Source organism: Heterocephalus glaber, unplaced genomic scaffold (assembly GCF_053883595.1).
Source record: "Heterocephalus glaber isolate CG9 unplaced genomic scaffold, H.glaber_assembly_v1.0 deba00001428, whole genome shotgun sequence".
NCBI lineage: Eukaryota > Metazoa > Chordata > Mammalia > Rodentia > Bathyergidae > Heterocephalus > Heterocephalus glaber.
The window spans coordinates 1,160,001-1,174,644 of NW_028258293.1; the positions used below are offsets into that span (position 1 = coordinate 1,160,001).

The window sequence follows — 14,644 nt, forward strand, 5'->3', positions numbered from 1 at the left end:
GAGGCTGAAACCTAGAGGGGTAAAAAAAATTTAATTCACATGTGTTGTGGATGCTATTACAGGAATCTGCAAAAATGCGTGTCTTTTTTAAAAGCACATACCAAAGATAATATTTCACCACAAAACTTCAAGACTGGTATAATTCTCACCTTATCATGCTGTCTGTAACAACATATAGAACTTTTTTTGACAGTGACCCACAGAAATATAGTTCACATGATGATCTATATACATATATATATATTTACATATAATTAAAACGAAAGCTTTATAAAATAGCATATGTGAAAATTGCTGATACATTCTAATTTAATCTGTTTTATATAAGAAATATTATTTGCAACTAAACTGATTTTATATATCTCTAAGTGTTCTGAACCAACTTAAAGCGTGCAATAAAGTTTCCCCCTCCATTACAGAAGTTGTCTATACTTTTTATAAAAAAGGGGAACAAAACCACTCATTCTTTTGCAAGGATTGTTCAGAAAAGTAGGGATCTCACCTGGCATTCTCTCCTCTCCAGACCAATTACTGTACTTTAAACTATATTAGCTGATTACTTGCATATCTCTAAATAATATCCTTAGCATTGGTCTTGATATTTCAAATTTTAAGTTTTACACTGTACCTAATCTCTCTGTCTGTCTCTCTCTGTGTCTCTTGTCTCTGTCTTCACCTCTCTCTCCCCTTACCCCCTTGTCCTCTTCCCTCTCCCTGTCTCTGCACTATTGCGGATTGAACCCAGAGCTTTCTCATTGAGCTATATTCCCAGATCTTATTTTGTTTAATTAATTAATTTATTTTTGGTACCAGGGATCGAACTTGGGACCTTGTGGTTGCGAGGCAGGCAGTGGAACCACTGAGCTAACTCCCCAGTCCCTTATTGTATTTTTAAAATTTTGAGACAAGATGTTTCTAAGTTTGCTAAATTGTCTAGGGTGGGCTCAAAATTTCAGTCCTCCTGCCTCAGCTTCCCAAAGTGCTGGGATTACTAGTGTGCACCACACCCAGCCGTTGCAAATTCCTGTAATGAAGAGTGACGTGGCTTTCTTCCATCTTTTGCTCTAACCTTTCCCTCTTCGCATGTCAGCCATTCTCCCTGTATAATTACCTCCTACTCTTGATTGTATCAGTATTTACACTATGACTACGTAAATGTGATTCATAGCTGAACCATTTTCGTATCCTGTGGTTATTTTCCCTGGTCACCTTGGGCTGTCTTACTTTTCCTCATTGCTTATTTTTTAATGTATTCATTATTAATTCAACCTCTGACTCTTCAGTAAAACTCTTACTTGTGGTTTAAAAACAGGAGTCCGTTAATTTCATTGTGATGAGGGAGTGGCTGTCAGAGCCTGCTGATCCACTCCAGTCTGGCCTGGGGGCTCCCTTTGCTACACAGATGTCATCTCAGGTTCCTCTTTCACCATCCTCAGGTTCCTCTCCTTTCTCCCATAGGATTGTTGTAGACTGAGTGTTTGTGCCCCCCACCCCAATTCATACCCTTACCCCCAATATGGTAGTAGTGGGAAGTGGGGCCTTGGATTAGGATTGCAGAGCCCTCATGAATGAGATTAGTGCTGTTACAGAAGAAACTGCAGAGAGCTCCTTCATTCCTTCCTATGTGAGGACATAGCAAGAAGCTGGGTGTCTGTGCACCAGGAAGCAGCACCTCACCAGACACTGAATCTGCCAGCACTTTGGTGTAGGACTTCCCCGTCTCCAGAACTTTGAGAAAGAAATTTCTCTTATTTATAAGCTTCCCAGACTGTGGTGTTTTATAACAGCACCCTGAAGAGACCAAGACAAGGATGCTCTATTTCTTGGATCCCTTATTTTCCTCTGTCTTAGAAACCCTTAAGTAGCTTTCTGAGAAGGAGCGCATGGAACATAAATTGTTTTGGATACTGCTTGGCTGAAAATACCTTCTATCATCACATTTGGCATAGCTGGTAAAATTCCAGTGTGGCAATCATTTTCCCTTAAGATGGAGGTCTTGGTTTCTTTATTCTAGCTTCCATTTTGGATATTGAAAACTCCAGTGTAATTTGTGGTCCTTTCTATGAACAAATTCTTTCCTGTCTGGAAACTTATAGGACAGTGATGGCAAAACTTTTAGAGACCAAATGGCCCAACAACCCCAACCCATTTATTTATGGGAAAGTGCCAACACTGCAATTAAACCTGAGTCCTGAAGTTTTAGCTTAGAAAAAAACAACTGTTATCTGATGCTCAGCTGCTGGGGAAACTTGGGTCCCGTGCTGACAGGTCTCTGCGTTCACCACCACTGTTACAGGATCTTTCCGTTGTTTCTTTTTTTTTTTGGTACCGGGGTTTGAACTCAGGACGTTGCACTTGCCAGGCAGGCATGGCGCGACTGAGCTACATCCCTGGCCCTTTCTGTTCTTTCTAGTGCAGTTATTTTGCCATGATGTGTTTTGGTGCTGGCACTTGATGGATTCTTTCAATGTACAAAATCGTAATTTTTGGTTTTGGGAAAATTGATTTTGAAAATTGTTGGGTTTTTTCCCAGTTTATCAGTACATCTCTTTCTGGGACTTCTAGGGAACAATTATTGGAACTTTTGGGTTAATTCTCTAATATTGTAAGCCTTTTTTTCTTCAGTTTTTTCTTTGGCTTTTTGTGAGATTTCTTCCTTTCTTTCTTTTTTGGTACTGGGGATAGAACTTGGGACCTTGCACTTGCGAGGCAGGAGTGTTTTTCTTTTTTCCCCTCCCTCCTTTCTGTCCATCCTTGACCCTGCCCCCTTTAGAAAGGCTGCCACTATAATGCCCATGCCAGCCTCCAACTCCTGGGCTCAGGTGCTAGGACTACAGGTACATACCACTACACCCAGCTAAGAGTTCTTCAAATTTGTCTTCTAACTCTTCTGTTGGTTTTTAACATTTCTACTCTGTTAATTATTGAAAGAACTGTTTCTTTCTGTGAATCTTCCTTTTAGGGTGACATTTTCTTAATAAGAATACTAATACTATTTCTTTTGTAAAAGTTCCCACGGCTTATTCTTTGCTTCCTCTGAATTGTTGTTTTAGTTTTTGTTTGTTTTGATCTTTGAATTTAGACACTTTCCCTCAAATGTCTTTTGATCTTCAGCTCTCTGCTCTGTGTTGCTTAATGATAAAGTGCTTGCCTGACAGGCATATGTTCCATTAGATAGTGATAATTGACTGCTTTTTTATTACTGTGTATTTAGGTTGTTTCTATTTTTTCCTTATTTTTATTAATAAGTATTTAGTAGTAAACACTTGTCAACAGGAAACTTTCTGAATTTAGGAGTTGTTTCTTTTGAGTAGATTCTTACAAGTGGAGTCAGTGGATCTGTGTATTCATGACTGAGACATTGTAAATTTTTTTAAAAGATTGCTTCTGTTTCTACCAGAACTATTTGAATGTCTTTTCCACCATTCCTTTGGTAGTTCTAAGTAATTTTAAAAAAACTTTTGTGAATCTGATAAGGTGAAAAATGTTATTTTAATATACAATATTAAAGATTACTAGTAGGGCACTCACTTTTAATCTGTTTGTTTTTTTGGTGCTGAGGATCGAACTCAGGACCTTGCGCTTGCGAGGCAGGCAGCGGAACCACTGAGCTACACCCTGGCCTCACTTTTTTTTGTTTTTTGTACCAGGGATTGACTCGGGCAGCCTCACTTTTAATCTGAAGAAAAACATTCATTTAAAATCTTGTGTCTTAGCTTATTTGGAGATTTATGGAAAGCAGTGTTCACTGATCTACATACATGCTTTTCCTTTTCTGACAACAGCACCTCGTGTTTCCCTTAACCCTCCTGCTCACTCCCTCAGGCCTGAGGCGCTTGTGAGACTGACCTGGGTTGATTCATGTCCAGTGGTGAAGGCTGAGATTGTGGAATTGTGCTTCCATCAACACCCTGAGGTTAGTTACCAGTTCAGTTCTGGGAATGTTACCCAAGCGGGCCTAAATAGGGAGCCCCAAGACTTTCGTCAGGACACAGACTCTCCTTGTTGCAGGAAGGACCAAGGATGTGTAGAGCTTACAGTCTTGGTCTTGCTTGGAGTCTGGTCTTGGCTGTCGCCTAACTGACCGATAGCCTTTGAAATGTAGTCAATGTTGGGGATTGAAGTAGCACAGAAAAATGTGAAGAGTAACAATCAGGTGCTGGCCACATTACTGATCTGATGCCAAATCTAATTCTACACTTTTTAGTCAAACTAAGCAATACACTTACTTTTCTTTTCAAAGCCAGTTTGAATTACGCTTTGGGAAAGTATCCCACTCAATGAATTGGCAGAAGAGGTTAGATGAGTATTTTCTACTTTTTTCCACCCATTATCATGCACTGTTAGAAACTGGTAACACAGTGTTTGAGCAGTGCATAAAGACAAGTGGATAAAGTGCCTCTGGACCAGTTGAGCCAGCAGTGGGTGTTTTGGTGTTCCCAGGTGGTGTGGGACAGTTTACAGAACTGAAAGTCTGGGGTGCCCAAGCCTGTGACCTGCTCAGGGTGCAGTGTCCTACCTACCACAGCAGTTGGACAACTTGGGCTACAACTAAATGCTGGCGTAGTGAAGATGAGAGATTGACTCTCACATGCTTGCTTGCTCCTTCCATAACACTCCCAACTCTGATAATTTTTAAAAGTGCGCCCTGTGAGGAAACAATTTTCTTAATCACTTGTTCTGATTCATATTTTGGGAATATTTGCAAGTTTGTAAGTACTTAGCATCAATTTTCTGTGGTGACAGCTGTCAGTGAGTTTCTCATTTACATTGCTGAGGCAGCTTATTGCCCTTTCAGTCAACGTTTGATAAGTTAAGGGAATTAAAAATATTTTTCTGGATAAGATCTAAATCTGAATGACCTTGTAGGTATCACATTTACATGGTAATTTGGTTCACAGTTCCCACACATTAGTGGTTGCTAATACATGGGATTGCTGGCCCTATCTAGCTGAGTAGATCTGAGGTTGCCCTGAGTCTGCATTTCTAAGAGGTTTTAGGTATTGATGATGATGTTGGTCCACAGATCACACTTCTGAAATCACTTACCTATTTCACTGATTTTGTTGTTTAGTAGTTGTTTTTTTTTTTTGGTATTGGGGATGGAACTCGGGACCTTGTGCTTGCGCAGCAGGCGCAGTGCACTGAGCTACTCCCCGGCCCTGGTCAGCTCATGTTTGCAGAACACAGTGATTACATTCATCTGGGGAGTTGGCCTTAGCACATCTTCATTCTTTTCAATCCCCTCCTCTCGTCTTCCACCCTCCCTTTAGCTCTTCTTAAATGTCTGTTGTAATATGTTGGAATATAAGCAATAGATAATATCTATTTAAATAAGTATAGTTTTCTCATAACAATAATATTTAAATATTATATGTAATATTTTTGAAAGTCTCAATAGTATAGAAAGTGAAATCAGACATAGCTGTAGTTTCTTCTTATATTCTCTTCAGAATTATTAATTTACCTCATTGTGATTGTTAATTCAGCTAAAAATATGTTTTAAGCCATCAGTAGTGCTGACCTTTTAAAATATAAGCCTGTCTTTTTGCATCAAAAGTTTATTGTAAGACTGAGAGTCTCAAAAAGACTAGGGTTTCCTCCCAAGGTACACAGGTGACAAAATAGTGAGATTTTTACTCATGTCTAGGCCTTATGAGTAAATTTAATGATTTTTTTTCTCATGCTATGTCGGAAGAAATACCTTACAAATTTCAGAGACATAATTTAGGATCAAAGGAAAAAATATGTAAGTGAAATTGCTTTGTCATAGTATATATTTAGTGGTAATTACAGAGTGATTTATTGAGTACTTACTTGGTTGCTATGACTGTATTAAATTCTATGGGAGTGGAAGAAAGAATGAATGGAGAGTATGATAGTTGTTTTTAAGAAGCATTCTAGTAGTGAGGGAGATTGCTCACACATAAATCAGTTGGCAATTAATTGTTAAACTATAGTGTTGAATTTAAGGGTATGAGAGGGATGTAGAAGATGGAGGGATCAGTGTGGTTTACAGAGGTCAGGGAAGTGTTCCCGGAGGAGTCTGGCATCAGGCATAAGAAGGTGGTTAGAGTTTACATAAATGGAGTTGGGGCGGGGTTCCTTTTGGTACAGAGGTAGGAGGGAGCATGGTTTTGATAGAAGACAGTAGGGAAACTAATGGAGTCTTTTGGGTGCAAAAGAAGATTAAGAAGTTGAAAAGTGGGGTACTCTTTAAGAATCAGGTTTGGTTTTGATTTGTATACTAAAGGAGCCCTTTCAAATGTGGATATTGATGAGATTTAAGTGGTATTTTGTAAAATAGTTCTGGAGAAAATATGCAAAATATGCAGGATAGATTGAAGTGGGAGAGAAGATTAAATGAAGCGATACAGGAAGAGGTGATGAAAATTCCTGTCTGTGGTAGTCAGGGTCTAACTAGATGGATAACAGAAACAGTGATGCAGAATGAAGCCAAGGACCAGTTAGAAGGAAAAATGCAGGTCCATTCAGAGATTTGATTTAGGCAATGAAGGAGAAAGAGAAAGTGAAAATTAAAGAGAACCAGATTAAGACTAAGGATGAGCTGCAGGGCTGGAGAGGGAGGGAGAGAATGTGAAAGATTTTTTGAATGTTCATTGGAAAGTCAATAAAATACATGAGATGACTTACAGAAATTGAGTTAAAAAGATTTGAGGAAGAAGAAAAAGTACAAATTTTAATTCTTTAAATTTGGGGTTAAACAATATCAGTCAATGAAGTTGAAAATGTAATTAAAAACTTACCAACAAAGAAAAGCCCAGGTCCTGATGGTTTCCTTGCTGAATGCTACAAGAAGTTTTGAGAAGATCTAATCCCACTATTCTCCAAACTCTTTAATGAAATTGAAAGGGGAGCAGTACTCCCCAAATTATTCCTGGAAGCAAGTATTACCCTGATACCAAAACCAGAGAAAGATCTAACCAAAAAAGAGAAGTACAGACCAATCTCCGTAATGAACATAGATGCAAAAAATAATAAGATATGGGCAAACAGAATGCAGCAAATCATCAAGAAGAGTATACACCATGACCAAGTAGGATTCTTCCCAGGGATGCAGGGATGGTTCAACATATGCAAATCAATAAATGTGATACACCATATCAGCAGAGCCAAAGACAAAAATCACACGATTATCTCAGTAGACAAAGAAAAAGCATTCATTTGACAAAGTCCAACACCCATTCATGATAAAACCCTACAGAAAATTTAGATGGTCTTTATCTCAACTTGATAAGAGCCATCTATGACAAATCAACAGCCTACAATATACTAAATGGTCAAAAATTGAAAGCTTTCACTGTAAAATCAGAAACAAGGATGTCCACTATCACCACTCCTATTTAATATAGTTCTAGAAACATTAGCCAGAACAATTAGACAAGAGAAAGAAAAGGAATAAAGATAGGAAAGGAAGAAGTTAAATTACCATTATTTTCAGATGACATGATACTTTACATAGAAGACCTCCAAAACACCACCAAAAGACTTCTAGATTTAATAATCAAATTCAGTAATGTAGCTATACACAAAGTGAACACCCAAAAATCAATAGCAGGGACAGGGGATTTAGATCAGTGGTTCCCCTGCCTGCCTCGCAAGCACAAGGTCCTGAGTTCCATCACCGGTATTAAAAAAAAAAAAATCAATAGCATTCCTGTACACAAATAACAGACTCACTGAGAGAGAAATTAAGGAAACAATACTTTTCACAATAGCATAAAAAAATACCTAGGAATCAATCTAACAAAGGAAATAAAAGATCTTTACATTGAAAATTACAGTACTCTGAAAAAGGAGATCGAAGAGGATATTAGAAAATGAAAAGATATCCCTCCTCTTGGGTAGGAAAACCCAACATCATGAAAATGGCCATACTTCCAAAATTGTTACACAGATTTAGTGCAATACCAATCAAAATACCTTTAACATACCTCACAGAATTAGAAAAACAATGCCTAAAATTCATTTGGAACCAGAAGAGACCTAGAATAGCAAAAACAGTTTGGGGCAACAAAGGCAAGGCAGGGGGCATCACAATCCCCAACTTCAAATTATACTACTGAATTATTGTGATAAAAACAGCATAGTACTGGCAAAAAACAAAACAACAAAAACAGACTTGAGGATCAGTGGAACAGACTAGAAGATGCAGAAACAACCCCAAACACACTCAGCCACCTTATCTTTGACAAACAGGCCAAACATGTTCACTGGAAGAAAGATAGCCTCTTTAATAAGTGGTGCTGGAAAAATTGGCTTTCCACATGCTGAAGATTGAAACTAGACCCAAGTCTCTCACCATGCATTAAACTAAGATAGAAATGGATCAAAGATTTAAATATTAAAAGAGAAACACTAAGTCTGCTAGAGGAGAGAATAGGTAAAACTCTTGAAGACATAGGTGTAGGCAAAGACTTCATGAACAAAACCCCAACTGCACATAAAATATCACAAAAAATCAACATCTGGGATCTCATCTTATTAAAAAGCTTTCATATAGCAAAAGAAATCACCAACAGAGTGAAAAGACCACCCACAGAGTGGGAAAGAATTTTAGCCCATTGCTCCTCAAAGAACTAATGTCTAGAACATGTAAAGAATTGAAAAAAAAGCAGACTCCCCAAATTTGAAGACCCAATCCAAAAATGGGCATCTGAGATGAATACTCACTTCTCAGATGAAGAAGTACAGATGGCAAATAAATATATGAAAAAATGTTCAGCATCACTGGTCATTTGAGAAATGCAAATTAAATCAATACTGAAATTCCAGCTGCAGAAAGAGTGGCTGTTATCAAGAAATCAACCAACAACAAATGCTGGTGGGGCTGTGGAGGAAAAGGAACCCTTCTCCACTGTTGGTGTGAGTGTAGACTGGTGCCACCATTGTGGAAATCAGTATGGAGATTCCTCAAAACACTAGGATTAGAGGTCCCATTTGACCCTGCTATCCCCTTCTGGATATATTCCCAAAAGAATTAAAAGCATCATATCACAGCAATATATGCGCACTGGTGTTTATAGCAGCACAGTTTGTAATAGCTAAATCTTGGAAACAATGCCAATGACCATCAACTGAGGACTGGATAAAAAAATGTGTTTAAAAAAATATAATGGAGTACTATTCAGCCATAAAGATAAACTTGAGACATTTCTAGGTAAATGGATGCAGTCTAAGACCATACTCTTTTTTTGTTGTTGTTTTTTGGTACCGGGGATCAAACTCGGGTCCTTGTGCTTGTGCAGCAGGCGGCAAAACCACTGAGCTAAATCCCCGGCCCTTAAGACCATACACTTAAGTGTAATAAATTGAACACACATGTAAAAAAATTGGGGGTTAAAAATACAAGTGAGTACTTTTAAGATTGTTGAAGAGGCATTGGGAGTGGTTCACGTGGAAGTCACATAAGAGAACTTTGGACTGGAAATATATTTAGAGATAAGATATTCCGGAATCTGCAATTACATGGCTACCTATGAACAGATTTGTTAATATCAGCTGATTCCCAGTCTGTTGCTTGTTGATTATTATGTGCCTGTAGCAGTGGTCACTAAACACCTTCAAGAACCTGAAGTGAGGTAATTCATTTCATATTCAATCAATGTTTATTTAATCTCCTGTATTACGGCATATCAGGCCCTCTGCTAAGTGCTGAAGATATGGCAGGGCCAGCATGGATGGGCTCCTGCCCTCACAAAATGGAAAAGGAAGAGACATAATAAACACAAAAGTTTGAATAGTGGTGAGTGTTTTAAGGAAAATGAAACAGGATAATGTGCTAAATAGTAATTAGGTGTGGTGCTTACAGAAGAAGTAACGTTTGAACTGAGACTAGAAAAACACAAAGAAAGTTCTGTGCCAAGATGTGGAGGTAGACACTCAAGACGCAAAGAACAGCAAGTACATGGGCCTTAAAGCTGAGGTAGATTTGGTATGTTTTCCAGCCGAAAGAAGATGTACTGTACTCAGTGTCTTCCATGCACCAGACATTTGGTGGATTCTGGAAGATGTGATAGTGACTAAAACAGCAACACTGGCTTCCAAAGCAGAGTGGCAAAGAATCATCTAGATTTGGTAACACCATCAGGTAGATAGTTCTGTTGGTAAATTGATAGAATTTGGCTTATGTTAATTTTCTCCCCATAGCCTTTGTTGGATCTATTCAAGACCCAGCATGACAATATCTTTTCTATAACACCCTCCTTAGGCCTTGTGAAAGAGATTAATTGGTTTCCACCTGTAGTTTCATAGATATGTTATATATGCTTCTGTTTTAGTTCCTTCTACACTGTTGGTTTCCATGTCTATTTCTCCAACTGGACTGTGAGCTTGTATCCTGGGAAATCTCTGTTCTGTATATGCTAGGAAGTGAATTAATATTTCTTCAGTCAGCTAATCTGTGCAGTTAATAATTATGATTTTTTGAGGACCAGCAATAGAACAACTTATTGTTCTATACACACTAGAACTTATATAATTAAATAAAATGTGAATTTTGAAATCCCGTTAGAAACGTAGAAACATCTAAGTTAAAGATGATGGGTTGACTACATTTTTTTACTCTTATTAAAATTGTTTAAAAATGCATAAATGGTTTTTAACTCACAAGAACAAGAGAATAGGAGATGGATGATTCACTTCTATACCAGCCCAGCTATGATGAACTTTTTGAGACTATTTTTTAAAGTGAACCCAACTCTGTGTGTGTGTGTGTGTGTGTGTGTGTGTGTATGTGTGTGTGTGTTGCTAGGAATTGAACCCAGTGTCTTGTGTACGCTGAGCAAATGCTCTGCCACTTGAGGTGTGTGCCCAAACTGGATGCACACTTTTATATTCTCATTTGCAGTTTATGAAGGGTTTAGCTTCTCACATAATGTACTGGCATTTGCCAGTACTTCACATAATCCATCTTTTTTATCATAATATGTCATTCCATTTCCCCACTGTTTTATTTAAAAAATTTTAAACCTTAGAAAAATTCAAATAACAGAATGATGCCTTTACGTCTTTTATCTAGATTCACCAGTTATTAAACATTTGTTGCATTTGCTTTATCTATATACTATTTAGTAAACTTCTTAAAAGTAGTTTTCAAGTTAGTTTCTTCAGTGCTCTTCCAGTTTCCATAAACAGCTTCCCTGCCTTCCCTTCTCCTTCCTTTTCCTTTTCAGCTTCTGCCTTCATGCAGTCCTAAAGCTATTGCCACATCTTTTTAGATTTTTACTATGGGAGCCTTCTAGACCTTTTCAGTACTAACTTCTGTATTAGTTACCTATTACCGTGTAACAAACTACCCAAACTTAGTAGCTTAAAACAGTAATTTGTTAATTCTCATAATTTTGTGGATGGGCTAGGATGTTTGCTGATTCCATGTAGGTTCTTTCACACAAATTTATCCAGTTGATAGGTTTGCTTAGGGCTAAGCTCAGGTGGAAAAGTACTGTTCCTGGGTCTCTCTCTTCACATTCCATGTCAAGCTTCCTCACCACATATCTCTGGCGAGCATTGCAAGAGTTCACAGGCAGAAACTGCAGGACCTCTTGAAGACAATACTCTGGAATTTAGGGTCAATTCTGCCACATTCTGTTGATGAAAACAAGTCATAAAACTGGCCTAAAATCAAAGGGGCAAAGAAATAGATTATACATGTGGGTGGGAGGAGTAACAAAATCACATTGCAAAGGGATGTAGATATGAAACATGAGGAATTTGTGCCTATTAAATAATATAAATAATATGTAAAAATACAAGAATAATCACTAGATAAGAGAGATCCCTAAAACAAAAACAGGATGCTATTTGTTGTGGTTTCTACCTAGATGTTCCTCCAAAGCCTCATGCATTCATTAGGTGAGGCTTTTGGGAGGTGATTGGTTCATGGGGGTGAGATACTCTTGAGTGGATTAGTCCACTGATGAGCTTATAGCTAAATGTGATGTTGGGAGGTGAAGCCTGATCAGAGGAGGTGAGTCACTGGGGGTGTGGCCAGAAGGGCCTATCTGCCTCTCCTCCCTTGATCACTCTCCGTTTCCTGCCTGCCATGCCATGAGCAATTCTCTGCCATGCCTCTCTGCCATGCCTCTCTGCCATGCCACCCTGGATTGGAGCCAGCTGGCTGTGGACTGAAACCTTTACAAACTATGAGCCAAAATAAACCTTTCCTTCAAGTTGTGGGAATTGGGTGTTGTGTCTCAGTGACAAGAAAATAATTAAGACCCTGTTGGGAAAAACCTATAATAATACAGGGGACCTTTGACTTATGAATTTGATCAGTTCCCGAGGGCTGGTTGTAACTCAAGTTGGTTGTAAGTCAGTACAGCTGAGATCTGAATGTTTACCTACATACATGCTATAGATAACACGAGGCAGATGAATCTTCCATTAACCTAATTAACCCAAGTTGTTCGTGTGTCAGGTTGGTTGTAAATTGAGGGTCCACTGTTAACATGAAAGAGCTACTGGGCAGAAAAATATGAACAATTTCAACAAAATGATTAGAAGATAAAGGAGAGATGATTTCTTAAACAGTGGAACAAAAATATGATAAGATAGAGAATGGGAAAGAAAAGAAAGTTAGAAACTCGAAATAGGTGATCCAGTGTCCAACTAAAAGGGAATAGAGAATGGGGCAGGCACTATTAACAACTGAGGCCAAATTGTCAGTTAAGCATGATGTTAGATGAAAGTAATTTGTAGAGTGTTACATCTCTAAAAATTTACCTCCAATTTACTCTTTCATGGAAAGTTATTGGAGATTACTTTTTTTTTCAAAATGAGAAAAAAGCAAAGGCAATAGGAATCAGGAAACTGGTTTCAATGCAAGAAAGTATTGAAGGCAAAATCAAGTACAGTAGTTGGGCATTTGGTTAAGCAGATCTGTTTGGAGGAGCAGAATCAAAGAATGTGGGAGAGTGGTGACAAAAATCTGATGTATTAAAAAGTATGGAAAAATTGCTGTGACAGTTTTGGAGCATTTGAAAAGTAACTGCCAAGTATAAAGGCAAATAAGAAATGGAAAAAATACAATAGCTATCCCCCCAGTTACCTAGGAATAAATTTAACCAAAGCTGCAAAAGATCTCTAGAGGGAAAAATACTGTATTGATTAAACCTCAGCGCCCAGGAAGAGGCTCCCCCGCCACCATTCCAGGCTCCTAGGGCAGAGAAGGTGAGCTGTGCGGGCGCCAGAAGCACCCCCCCTCCCTGGGGAAATGAGAAGACATGTAAACAAGCCTCAAAAACAGCCTTCCAGATCACCTACAGAAACCCCAAAGGGAAACAAGATGGAACAATCTGATACTCAACCACCTGGACTCTCTGAACTGGCAACAAAAGAGGATCTGGAAAAAATGAAATCAGAAATAATTTCTCAGATAACAGCAAAGATTGTGCCCATAGTGCAAGACATGATTAATAAATCTAGAGAGGACACAGATCATTGATTAAAGACATTGAAGAGGAAACAAAAAAATGGAAAGATATTTCATATTCATTGATTGGAAGAATTAATGGTTAACATATCCATACTAAAAGGAACCTACAGATTCAGTATAATTCATATCAAAATACCAGTGACATTCCTCAAAGAACTAGAACCCCCCCCCGAAATTCATATGGAACCCCCCTCCACACACACCTGAATAACTGAAGTTTTCTTGAGCAAAAAGAATAAAGCAGGAGGCGTTACACTACCTGACTTCAGAATACCACTCAAACTTGCAGTCATCAAAACAGCATGGAATGGGCTGGGATATAGCTCAGTAGTAGAGCACTTGCTAGTATGTGTGGGGCTCTGGGTTCAGTCTCCAGTACCACAAAGCAAAAGCAGAAAAACAAACTTAGAAACAAAAGGAAAACAGCAATTATATTGGGATAAAACAGACACACAGACCAATGAAACAGAAAGCCTTAGGAGTAAACCTATGCCTCTCCAGCCAACCGATTTTGACAAAGATGATGATAGCATGCATTGGAGAAACGTTGGTCTTTCCATGTAATCTGGTGCTCCATTGTTAGGTGCAAATGCTTCCAAGATTTAGTTATTATGAGTTATGCTGCTATAAACATGAGTATGCATGTATCACTGTAATATGATATCTTCAACTCTTTTGGGAAGATACCCAGAAATATAGCTGTGTCAAATTAAATTTCTATTTTTAGTTTTCTGGGGGCTCTCCATACTGATTTCCATAGTGGTTGCACTAGTACATTCTCACCAACAGTATAAAAGTTAATAGAACTAGAAAAAGGTAATAGAAGTAAACAAGAAAAAGAAAATAAAAATAAGAAAATAGAATGAAAGCAAAAGAGGACAAATCAACAAACACCACCAAAATACAAACAAAAAAAGAGAAATGAGTCAAAGAATTCCTTCATGTGTTTGGGTGAGTAGTTTCTTCCACGGCCCATAGTATTGGAATCCACTAGATGCAGGTGAGGGACAGTGAGTCACAATTAGGGCCTATTTTGTTTCCACTATACCACCATTAGCAATAGAAAAGAATTCAGCAATAATAGCATGAGTAAATAGCTAAAAATTCATAAAGCTTAATAATACTATTAATTTTCATGTGAATGTTGAGTATTGTCTGTCTGAGGGTTGTACTCATCCCAGTGGCTTT

The 14,644-nt window shown here is 38.2% G+C and overlaps 1 protein-coding gene across 3 annotated transcripts in view; it reads left to right on the top strand.

The window, feature by feature from the left end:
- The first annotated feature begins 3,782 nt into the window (after window positions 1-3,782).
- The window catches only part of Ccdc73 (coiled-coil domain containing 73), a 100,268-nt gene continuing 89,406 nt past the window's right edge, over window positions 3,783-14,644 (top strand). For 2 of the 3 annotated variants that reach the window (XM_021263991.2, XM_021263989.2), the window contains exon 1: window positions 3,790-3,916. The gene's annotated coding sequence lies outside the window, so the exon portion shown is untranslated. Of the gene's footprint in view, window positions 3,917-14,644 lie in introns of all 3 variants that reach the window. The other variant, XM_021263981.2, reaches the window with a different exon arrangement.